We start from the raw sequence: 10,631 nt of genomic DNA on the forward strand, positions 1-10,631 counted from the left end.
GATAACGATGAGGATATCTCTTCTGAATTGTCAATAGCTAAGGACAATTACAGACAATCGCATTTGCCCTCACAGTGCCTGATATATAGCGGTAGAACAATAAATGTTTATTAATGAGAGACTGAGGGAGCAGAGTAAGCACACAAATTAATTTTAAGTCTACAGAAAGTCTAAAGAAACTATCAATAAAAAACCTGCTGGGAAGCTGGCATTTGGCCATCACTGTGTCACTGGAGAGGGGCATCATTCTTGGTAAAGCGGAGGGCCAGTGAAAAAGAGGGAGGCCCCAGTGAGATGGGATGACACAGGGGCTGCAACAATAGGCTCAAGCAATAGGAACAACGTGGGCGTGGCGCAGCACTGGGCAGGGTTTTGTTCTGTTGGGCTTAGGGTTGCTATAGGTCGAAACCGACAACAACAGCATCATGTCACCGGATGACTTGCCTTTACTTTCATGTTTCAAGCAGACTTTTGGTGCCATGTAGACAGGGTCCCCATGTGCCTTTCAGGAAAATGGGAACGGCAAAGTGGTGGACCGCAGGCCAATGGCAAGTAATGTTTAGGGTGAGGCCTCTAGAAACGTGCTGGCTTTATAGACCGCCCAAAGACAGACAACAGTTTGCAGTTGTGTAATGAGCCCTTTGATGGAAGGCCCTTACAAGGCCCTACATGTGGCTCTTGATACTTAATGAAACTTTGGAGCTTGCTTAGTTGACTCCCTGTGTCTCTAACTGAATCCTTCCAATGTCCTTCGAGGGAAACAGATTCGAAGGGAGAATACTCTCAGAGGAAAAGAGAATTGCCAGCTAGACAACCAGGAGAGCAACAGAGGCCTTGTGCCTGGACTGATCAAGAAGAGAGACAAAAACTCCAGGGAACAAGACGTAACCCAGCCATCACGCCCGGCCGTAGAGTCGAGGAGGATGCACAGCCACCTAGAGGACAAGTAGAAAGACCTGTTCTCCTTTGCAGAGCGGTCGGTGGCTTCAAACTGCTGATCTTGTGGTTCGCAGTCACGGCAGAGCACTACGGCACCAGGGAGCCTTAACCCAGAATATATATATATATATATTTGAAAATTTTCAAACAGTGGCTCAATTATGTCTCTGGATTTTAGAATGGAGTCACATTTAGAGAAAGGGAATGCTCTCTACCTTTGGTATCAAATGAAGAAGGAACAAAGTATGAAAGGTAGAGTTATAGTCCCATGCAGAACAAAATGCACTACCTTCCAAGCCTCAAATGTCAGGAAACAAAAATGTGAATGTGTAAGGACGAGGAAAGAAGAGGGAAAATCACTGAGGTCTCAAAAAAGATACTCGGATGTTACCACTAAGTATCCCCAACACTGGGGAAAGTGGGCATCCAGCATTACACCGTCTGATTGTAGGAAAGGCACAGAGGAGAATCCCAGGGGACCATTCCCACACCAGATGGGGGACAATGTCCTTTCTCAGAATGCTGGAGCGAATCTCTTCAACTCAAGCTATTGTTTACAGAAACATTACCACACAGTTATAATTATGGGTTTGGTTTAGTACTAAAGAGGGTCTGAGTTTGCCATCAAAGGAGGAGGAAGCAAGCCACTGAGAAGTGCGGATTGAATCTTTCAGACTTAGAGCTCAGTGGAATTCTAGGGCTCTGTATGGATTCAGGCCAAGGCATGAGTAGCTTCATCATGAAGAGCTGTTAGCTCATGGTGGACAAGGGGGCCCACTCTGCCCTGCCTTCTCCTTTTCTGGGGAAGCACTGGGGGTGAACTCGAAACTGAACCCACTGTAATTGAGTCCATTCTGATTCATATTGACCCAATGATAGGACAGACTAGCGCCGCCCCACAGGGTTCCTAAACCTATAATCTTTATGGAAGTCAATGGACACATGTGGCTTCAGCAGAGTGGCTAGTGATGGGTTCAAACCACCAACCTTTTGGTTAGCTGTTGAGTACTTAACCACTACACTACCAGGGCCCTTTACGGAGGGTGAACCCAAACCAAACTTACTTCCATTGAGGTGATTCTGACTCATCAAGCCCCTACAGGGCAGGGTAGAACTGCCTCTGTGGCTTTCTGAGGCTGACTACAGGAACAAACACCATCCTGTTTTCTCCCACGGAACAGCCGGGTGGTTTCAACCCATTGCCCTTGCAGTTCACAGCCCAATGGATAACCACAACTCCACATCCTCTGCTTCCACTGGGATCTCACACTGATGCTGACATCTTCCTCCTCCAGAGAAATGAGCATTTTCCTAGTGACACTCATTTCTCCTTGTTGCTTGTCATCGATTCACCTCTGTCTTGTGGCAACCCCATGTACAAACGCATGAAATGCTGTCCAGTCGTGTGCCAGCCTCCTGATCACCAGCGTGGTTGGTCCTACTGTTGTCTTCCACCCACGGGAGTTCGTCTTCCAGTGCCCCCTCTGACAAGATTCTGTTGTGACCCTTAGGGTTTCCTGTGAGTTCCCAGTTGGGCTGCTGAGTACAAGGTCAGCACTTTGTATCCACCAGCTCCACACCCCCCACCTGCCCCCAAGGAAGAGAGATGAGATGATCTGTTCCCGTAAGGATTTACAATCTAGGAAACCCATTATAAATTTGCGATGGGTTGGAATTAAATTGATGGCAGTGAAATTGGCTTGGTTTGGTTTGAATTGTCAGAAATAGATCACCAGGCCCTTCTTCCTAGTCTGTCTTGGGCTGGAAGCTCTGCTGAAACTTATCCACCAAGGGTGACCCAGCTGGTATTTGAAATACTGGTGGCATCACTTCCAGCACCATCTCACTGCTCTTGAGTCCATGCTGATTCATAGAGACCCCTTTTGGGGAACTGCTTATGGGAGTAGAAAGCCCAGTCTTTCTCCCACATTGCTGCTGCTGGTTTTGAACTGCCAACCATGTAGATCATAGCCCAGCACTTAACTACTACCCCACCAGGGCTCCATTCCAGCATCGTAGCCACAAAAGCCACAAAATTTGATGAAATCCAGTCTGGGTAGTGGCACATATCTCCTGCAAAAGGTGAAACCAGAAGTTTCCAGACACATAGGAATGGGACGGTGGGGGAAGGAAGGTGTTGTTAGACAAAGTGCCTCTCCCCTATTCCATTTAAACTTAACTCTAACCCTGTCCAAGAAATTAAAACTCGGTGAGAAATGTTTAAGTAATCAGATAAGCCATGACTAGCCTACAGAAAGCAAACACAAAAACATAACTAGCCAATCAAAATCACTTCCTGCTGATTAAGTGAAGGGCAAGCCATCATTTAAAATTTCCCTTTTGGGGGTTCCCCCAGCAGCTTATATCGTGGAGGAGGTGATCAGACTTGTAATAAGAGCTTATGTTTTCAACAGCTTGCTCCCTGTTCTCCAAAAGATTTCTACTGCTCAATATAACTTTTTAACCCTAATGACTTATTGATCAGTGTGTTAGTTCAGGTAGACTAGAGAAACAAATCCATAGACATTCATATGCGTATATGAAAGAGCTTTATATAGGCGAGCAATTGAACATTGAGAAAACATCCCAGCCCAGTCCAGATCAAGTCCATAGTCTGATATTAGCCCATATGTCTGATACCAATCTATAAAGTCCTCTTCAGACTCACAAAACACATGCAATGACGCCGAATGTAGGAAGATGACAGGCCAGTGGGTGGGAAGTCTTGTGTTTCCTGTGGTGTTGTAAGCACCTTAGCGCTGGCAGGGGTCTCCACATTGCTCCTCCAGCTCTCAGGACTCTGGCTGCATCAGGGTAACTTCATATGGCTTCTCGTCAGAAATGTCTCGCAGGGAGTGGATCTGGCTCCTGCCTCCAGGGAGCTATTTATATCAGTGTCTCTAAATGAGGTCATCAAGCTGCGACCTGACTGACAGGCTAACCTTGACCCCTTCACTCTTAGTACTCAAATTGACAACAGATTATGTAACTACCACAATCAGATTTTTTTCTTTTTCTTTTGGGCTCTTTCTGGTAAAAGAGTGGGCACCTCACAAGGTCTGTCTGCTCCAATATTGCATCCTCCTGCTGCCCTCCTTGGCCTTTTCTCCCATTGTTGGCCCTGACCCCAAAGTGTGGGCTCTATATTCTTTGACTCCCCATCACGCCTCTGGCATCAGGTACCCTCACTGCGTCTTCTCTGGTTTCTCTATCTCTTGGGAGGGTTTCCCAATCTCTTGGGAGGGTTTCCCACCACTAAGCCCAGTGCCTAGAACACCAACCTGAGCATGATGTGCAAGCTTCCAGCTGACCTCTGGTCTGGGAGCTACAAGATTCTCACGACAAGTCCTGCCTCTACCCCCTCGCTGTGGGTTGTGCAAAGTAGGATGCCAGCCTTCTATTAATGAGAGCTACACTGATAAATGTGTAACACCGGTGACAAGAGTCCTGGTGATGCAGTGGTTAAGCATTTACCTCCTCACTTAAAGGTGGACATTCAAACCCACCTAGCCGTTCTGCAGCACACAGTCCTGGGTCCTGGGACTCTATTTTGTTTTTTTGGGGTGCTGGGACTCTTAAAGGTTCCAGACCGAACTCACTGCCATAGTCCATACAGCTCGTAGTTGTACCCTGTCATATGAGGTCCCTAGGAGTAAGAAAGGACTCAGTGTTGGTGCTCTAGGGACTGGGCTGGGTGCCGGGAAACCATCCTGAGAGATAGAGAAACTAGAGAAGACACGGTGAGGGTCCCAGCCAGGGCAGATAGGACCAGGACTTGGGTCTCTGTTAACAATAACAAGTGCTAGAATAAATGCCCACCTAGCACCCACCCCACCCCCAGCCCTATTTACCTGTTATTTATTGTTGTTGTTGTCGACCAATTACACAGCAAAATACACCCCAATTCAAATGTCTCCATCTACCATCCAGTGACTTTGATGACACTCTTGGAGTTGTGCGACCATTCTCCCCCTTCTTTTCTGAATTGTTCCGCCTTCATTTACACAAACTCATTCCCCTCTAAGGTTCCTGTCTAATCGATCCAGGTGCTGTTATCAATTTGAGGAGCCCTGGTGGCGTAGGGCATAGTGTGGTGGGCTGCTAACAGCAAGGTCAGCACTTGGAAAACGCCAGCTGCTCCGTGGGAGACACAGGAGGCGTTGTACTTTCTTTGTACTCCCATAGAGATTCACAGCCTCAGAGACCCACCAGAGCACTCTACTCAGTCCTGTGAGGGTCCGTATGAATCACAATTGACTCCATGCCAGCGAGGGGGGGAGGGTTTGGTTATCAATTTTACCCCTGATTGATAGTTCTCAAAAGAGCATAATGATCAATGCAATCCCCACCCCCATCCCTGCCCTTTCTAGTTAAGTTAAAATATTGTTTGTTTTTTTAATTATTTCAGAGGATAGTCTGGGTTGAAGGTTGAAAGATTGTAACTCTCTTAGGGGTTCATCCCCGTGCCATGGCTACAGTTTAGAGTCCAGGAGAATTTGAAATGCTGTCCCTGCTTTGAAGGGGCCCCACAGACTGTGGAGCCGAGACTGACAACCCACACAGGAATAAAAGTAAAACTCCGCCGCCAGGAGTAGAAAACCTCCTCTTTCTCCTAGTACATTTGAATTCCCAGGAATTTACATTTCCGCTTCCTCGCGCCTTTTCTGTCAACCGCAGGGAGCAGGGGACAAGCCGCATTTTGGCCCCTTTCAGTCCTCTTCCTCCAGCTCCTGGGATATTAGCATCGCATTATCATTGGATTAGAGGAAGCTCTGGGTGCTGGTGCATTATTATGCCTCTACAAAGAACGTGCAAACTGTAGCCACAAGACTCGCCATCCATCACGGGCCATTAATCCTCCAGCAGCAGCCTCACTGTTCCTGCTCCGGTGTCAGGTCCCGGTCCCTCCCGCAGGCCTGGCCAATGGGGTACATGCCTCTAGGTTCTCTGCCCACTGCCTCCGGCCCTGCCCCCGCCCCCAGCATCTTCACCAGGGCGTGTTTGCTGGGGGAACTCAGAGCTTAATGGATTTTGCAGCACTTCCCCTTCCTTCCTGCTACAAAGCTCTGGCTTAGTATGAAAGCCACCCAGGGCACCCTGCCCACCTCTCGGAACTCACCACCATGCACAGACCAGCGGTTCAGCATTGGCCTAGGAAGGCCCAACTCAGTTATAACACTAATACCAGCTGTCATGTGAGCTGCAGGCTCACTGAGGATCAGGCAAGCGCTCGAGGGGCACAGCTGTATTTAGTCCTCTGGGACCCTGGCAGGAAGTCACTACTTTTATTCCAATATTTATCCCTACATCAGGTCCCAGAGCCAGGGAAGTGATGGAGGTGGAATTCATTCATGTAACATATTTCTATGCCGGTCTTTATTATTCTTATTATGTTATGGATGTGAGATATGAAAAACTTTATCTTGAGGGTAAACCTAAGGTTATCCATGGAATTTCAGTATCACTAGATAGCTGAGTTAGTTAGTTTATTGTGCCAACCTGGCCAATAAACACAAGTGGGGTTAATTGAAGGGCGGAGGGATAAATGGCTAGGTGAGCCTCACCTTTCTAGTTCTCGGGCCTCTTGCTTTGTGATGGTCACACCAGGGTGCAGCTGCCTTAGCAGTTCCCTGCTTCAGCTTGCAAGGCTGACTTCCTGCAAGACATCCCCAAGGAGAAGCCACATGGACCTAACCCGATGCAGCCCTGGGTGCTGGAGCACCCGTGTGGAGGCCCCTGCCAGCGCTGAGATGCTTACTCACTGACTCGGTTTTCCTCCTGCAGTTGACATCATTGCTTCTGTTTTGTGAGATGGAGGAGGACTTTGTGGACTGGTGTTGGACATATGGGCTAATGTTGGACGTGTGGGCTTGGGCAACACTGGGTTGGGATATTTTCTTGATGCACACTTAACCTTTACATAAAACTCTCTCTTATACATGGGTTTCTGTGGATTTGTTTCTCTAATGTACCCAGACTAATACAACATTCAAAAACCAATTCAAGTGAGGGTGGAATGCATGCATTCCAAAATGTTGGTCAATCCTTGTACAAATCATAACATTGCAATTAATTTTTTTCTGTTAAATGATGTTTCATATGCAGGTCAATATCCAGAGGATAAAAACTTTCTTAAATGAACCATTTTGGATACTTGGCATATGGATATTATGGAAAATCACAACTTCTGGTTCCAATATTGATGTCTGGCCAAATCGATAAACCCCCAACCCATGTGGAGCTGATCAGAGGTGGCTGATGCAATTCTCTCCGGACCTTGCACCCAGCCACGTGTGTGCGCTCTACTGGGAACTAGGAAGTGCTCCCTTACCTGGCCAGGGGTGTGGACGTGCCTGTGTCCACCAATCACCAGCAGCCTTTCTCACCTGGCTAGGGGCGCGGACATGCCTGCGCCCACCAATCCTGGACGGGCACCTTTGGCTAGGGATTCAGGCGTGCCTGCTTCACCAATCCCTGGCAGACACCTCTGCCTAGTCAGGGACCCGGACATGTCTGTGCCTTCCAATCCCTGACCACCTTACTAGATACAGGCCCAGGGCCAGCCCAGCCACATGTCTCCCGGCAATAAAAAGGTCACTCCTATAGCCTGGGGTGCGACTCCCTTGGCCCAGGCACTGTGGACAGTGGGACTTCGTCCAGGCTGGGTTTATCTCCCCAATAAAGCCTGTTTACTAAAATTCGGCTGATTTGGTTTCTGGCGCCTCTCGATTACCTTACAATCAACACATTCATAAATAAACCTTTCATTTTAAATATAACTGTTTCCTCAATGATTTAATATTTGGGGATACAAAAAAGATCCCAATCTCAAAATATAATTTAAGGAGCACGTTTATTAAGTCTTACAGGGGACAAAGACAGAAACATCTGGAGGGGAGAGAACGATAGTCATCCAAGGGTTCAGAGTCACACCGCTGCTTCAATAAGGTGTGGAACCCAAAGGATATGCACAAATTCATGATTGGTGGCAGATCAATATATCAGTTACAAGTGGGATGACAGAAACAGGGATGGAACCATGATTGGGACACATACACTCTATGTTAGACAGAAGAGCCTAGATTTGTCCAGGGCCTCCCTACCAAGACAGCCAGAGCATTACAGCAGGGTATGACTCAGTACCACCCCCAGTAGGGTGATCTCCATCAAGGACATGCCCACGCAAGTGTCTAAGGGAGACTGCCCCTCCCTGGCTGGCTGGAGAAGGGTGGAGGTAATCCACCTTCCAGTGCACTCTGCCTGATAGTGCACCGGTTAATGGTCAGTCTCACCCAGGAAAGTCTCACTTGGTTAATGGTCAGAGGAATTTCGTTTTCATTGTTAGCCACAGTCATAGCGGAAGGCTATGGATAACAGTGAAAACAAGGTGCTCAGAATTTAAGTTCTAATACGTATTACACTACATTTTGGGTCTTTCTTAACATGCTAGCCCTCTCATAGGTCCTGGGAATATGTCAATGAACAAAATAGTCTAAAGTTCCCTGAGCTGACTTTCAACTGGGCTTACATCCAAGCTTGACTGCAGATCTGAGGCCAAGAGCTACGAAAATCCACTGCCATTGAGTCAATTCTGACTCACAGCAATCCTCTATAGAGTTTCTGAGCTGTCGATGTTTACGGCAGCAGTCACACTCATGTTTCATCTGTGCTGTGGGCGGTCGGTTTAAACTGCTGGCCTTGCAGTTAGCAGCCCAATGCTGCTCGACACCATGTAGTTCACAGATAGATGGCACAACTACACACAGAACAGTTTGCTTTTAAAGTTTGGATCATAGAGATGAGTCAATGACCAAGAAGTCAGCAGACAATCATGGAGGACCCTCTGGGTCCTGAGCACATGACTATTCATTCTGCAGCATGATCTCAAAATGAACAAACATTTCTTGTCCCAAAGCACTTAGAGAAGCAAACCTGCCCGCCCTGTACAAGGCCTCAGCTTATCCGTCATCCGCTGCAGCCATTCATCACTAAAAGCCAAGAAGCCAGCAAGTGTAAATGTAGTGCACGTGGTATGATGAAGAGGACAGAACTGGCAAATTTGAGTCTCTCGGTTAAAAAGTCTTAAGACGTGTCTTTAAAAAAGTGGTCACTGGCTGGAATATTGCTTAGAAGAGATGATTTTGGCCTAAATTTTCTGGAAAGTCTCTCTTTCCAAGGTTACAGTTGCTCTGGTGATAAATGTATATGCATACTTTTTGATTTTTCTGGAGTTGAACATGAGCAAGCTGATGACTCAAAAACAGATTTGGGGTGGGGAGGGAGAGGATAAAGAGGGGCAGACATGAAGGAGGTCAAGAAGAAGGAGAACCTTTTGAAACAGATTGTGGTAACAAGTGTATAATACTGCTTGATGTGACTGAACTATGGAATGTTAAGATATCCATAAGAGCTCCCAATAAAATGATTTAAAAAAAATTAGATTTAGGGCTCCCATTGTAAACCATCTCCTTGCCAAAAACATACTGCTCATTAAGCTCTAATATAACACATGTACCAAACCCAACCCATTGTCATCTAGTCAATTCCAGTTCATCCTGGCCCTAGATAAGGTTTCTGAGACTGTAAATCTTTACAGGAGCAGGGAGCCTCATCTTCTTCCCACAGAGCTGCTGGTGGCTTTGAATCCCCAACCTTGCAACTTAGCAGCCCAATGTTTAACCTAGTGCTCCTTTTATACAGAAATGTTACTAACTGTGGTTAAGGGCTGTTAAGTCAGCTCTGACTCATATATACACTCATACATGATGAAATTGAAATCATATAAACTTGCATTCCATTTTTTAAAACATTGCGTTAAGAACATTTTCCTATATTTTCAATGTTCTTGGAAAACACGCTTTGTAATGGTTGTTTAATATCATATCATATGGATGTGCAAATCTATATGATGAACGAGCATGCAGATATTCTGTAGGAACTTAGTTGTGCTGTGTGCAAATGATCCTCTTGTTCTGATATAAATTGAATACTGATTGTGTGGTATTATACTTACTCAGGCTTTTACATGATTATTATTAATGGGGCAGGGTCTTCCTTAAAAGGTGGCTTCTTGGTAAACAAGCGGCCATCTAGCTGAGAAGCAACTAAGCCCACATGGAAGAAGCACACCGGCCTGTGTGATCACGAGGTGTCAAAGGGATCAGGTATCAGGCATCAAAGAACAAAAAATCAAATCATTGTGAATGAGGGGGAGTGCAGATTGGGGACCCAAGACCCATCTGTTGCCAACTGGACATCCCCTTACAGAAGGCTCATGGGGAGGAGACAAGCCAGTCAGAGTGCAATGTAACAATGATGAAACATACAACTTTCCTCTAGTTCTTAAATGCTTCCCCACCCCGCCCCCCACTATCATGATCCCAATTCTACCTTACAAATCCTGTTATACCAGAGGATGTACACTAGTACAGATAGGAACTGGAAACACAGGGAATGCAGGACAGATGATCCCTTCAGGACCAGTGCTGAGGGCGGCGATACCTGGAGGATGGAGGGAAGGTGGGGTAGAAAGGGGGCACCAATTTCAAGGATCTACATAGAACCTCCTCCCTGAGGGACAGACAACAGAAAAGTGGCTGAAGGGAGACGTCGGACAGTATAAGACATGACAAAATAATAATAATTTATAAATTATCAAGGGTTCATGAGGGAGGGGGTGGTAGGGAGGGAAG

At 46.6% G+C, this 10,631-nt stretch overlaps 1 protein-coding gene across 1 annotated transcript in view; it reads right to left on the bottom strand.

Moving 5' to 3' along the window:
• MOB3B (MOB kinase activator 3B) overlaps positions 1-10,631 on the bottom strand; it is a 231,537-nt gene that overhangs the window by 104,688 nt on the left and 116,218 nt on the right. The window lies entirely within an intron of this gene.

This window comes from Echinops telfairi, unplaced genomic scaffold (assembly GCF_000313985.2).
Source record: "Echinops telfairi isolate 266 unplaced genomic scaffold, ASM31398v2 ScPeMD7_25;HRSCAF=90, whole genome shotgun sequence".
Lineage (NCBI taxonomy): Eukaryota > Metazoa > Chordata > Mammalia > Afrosoricida > Tenrecidae > Echinops > Echinops telfairi.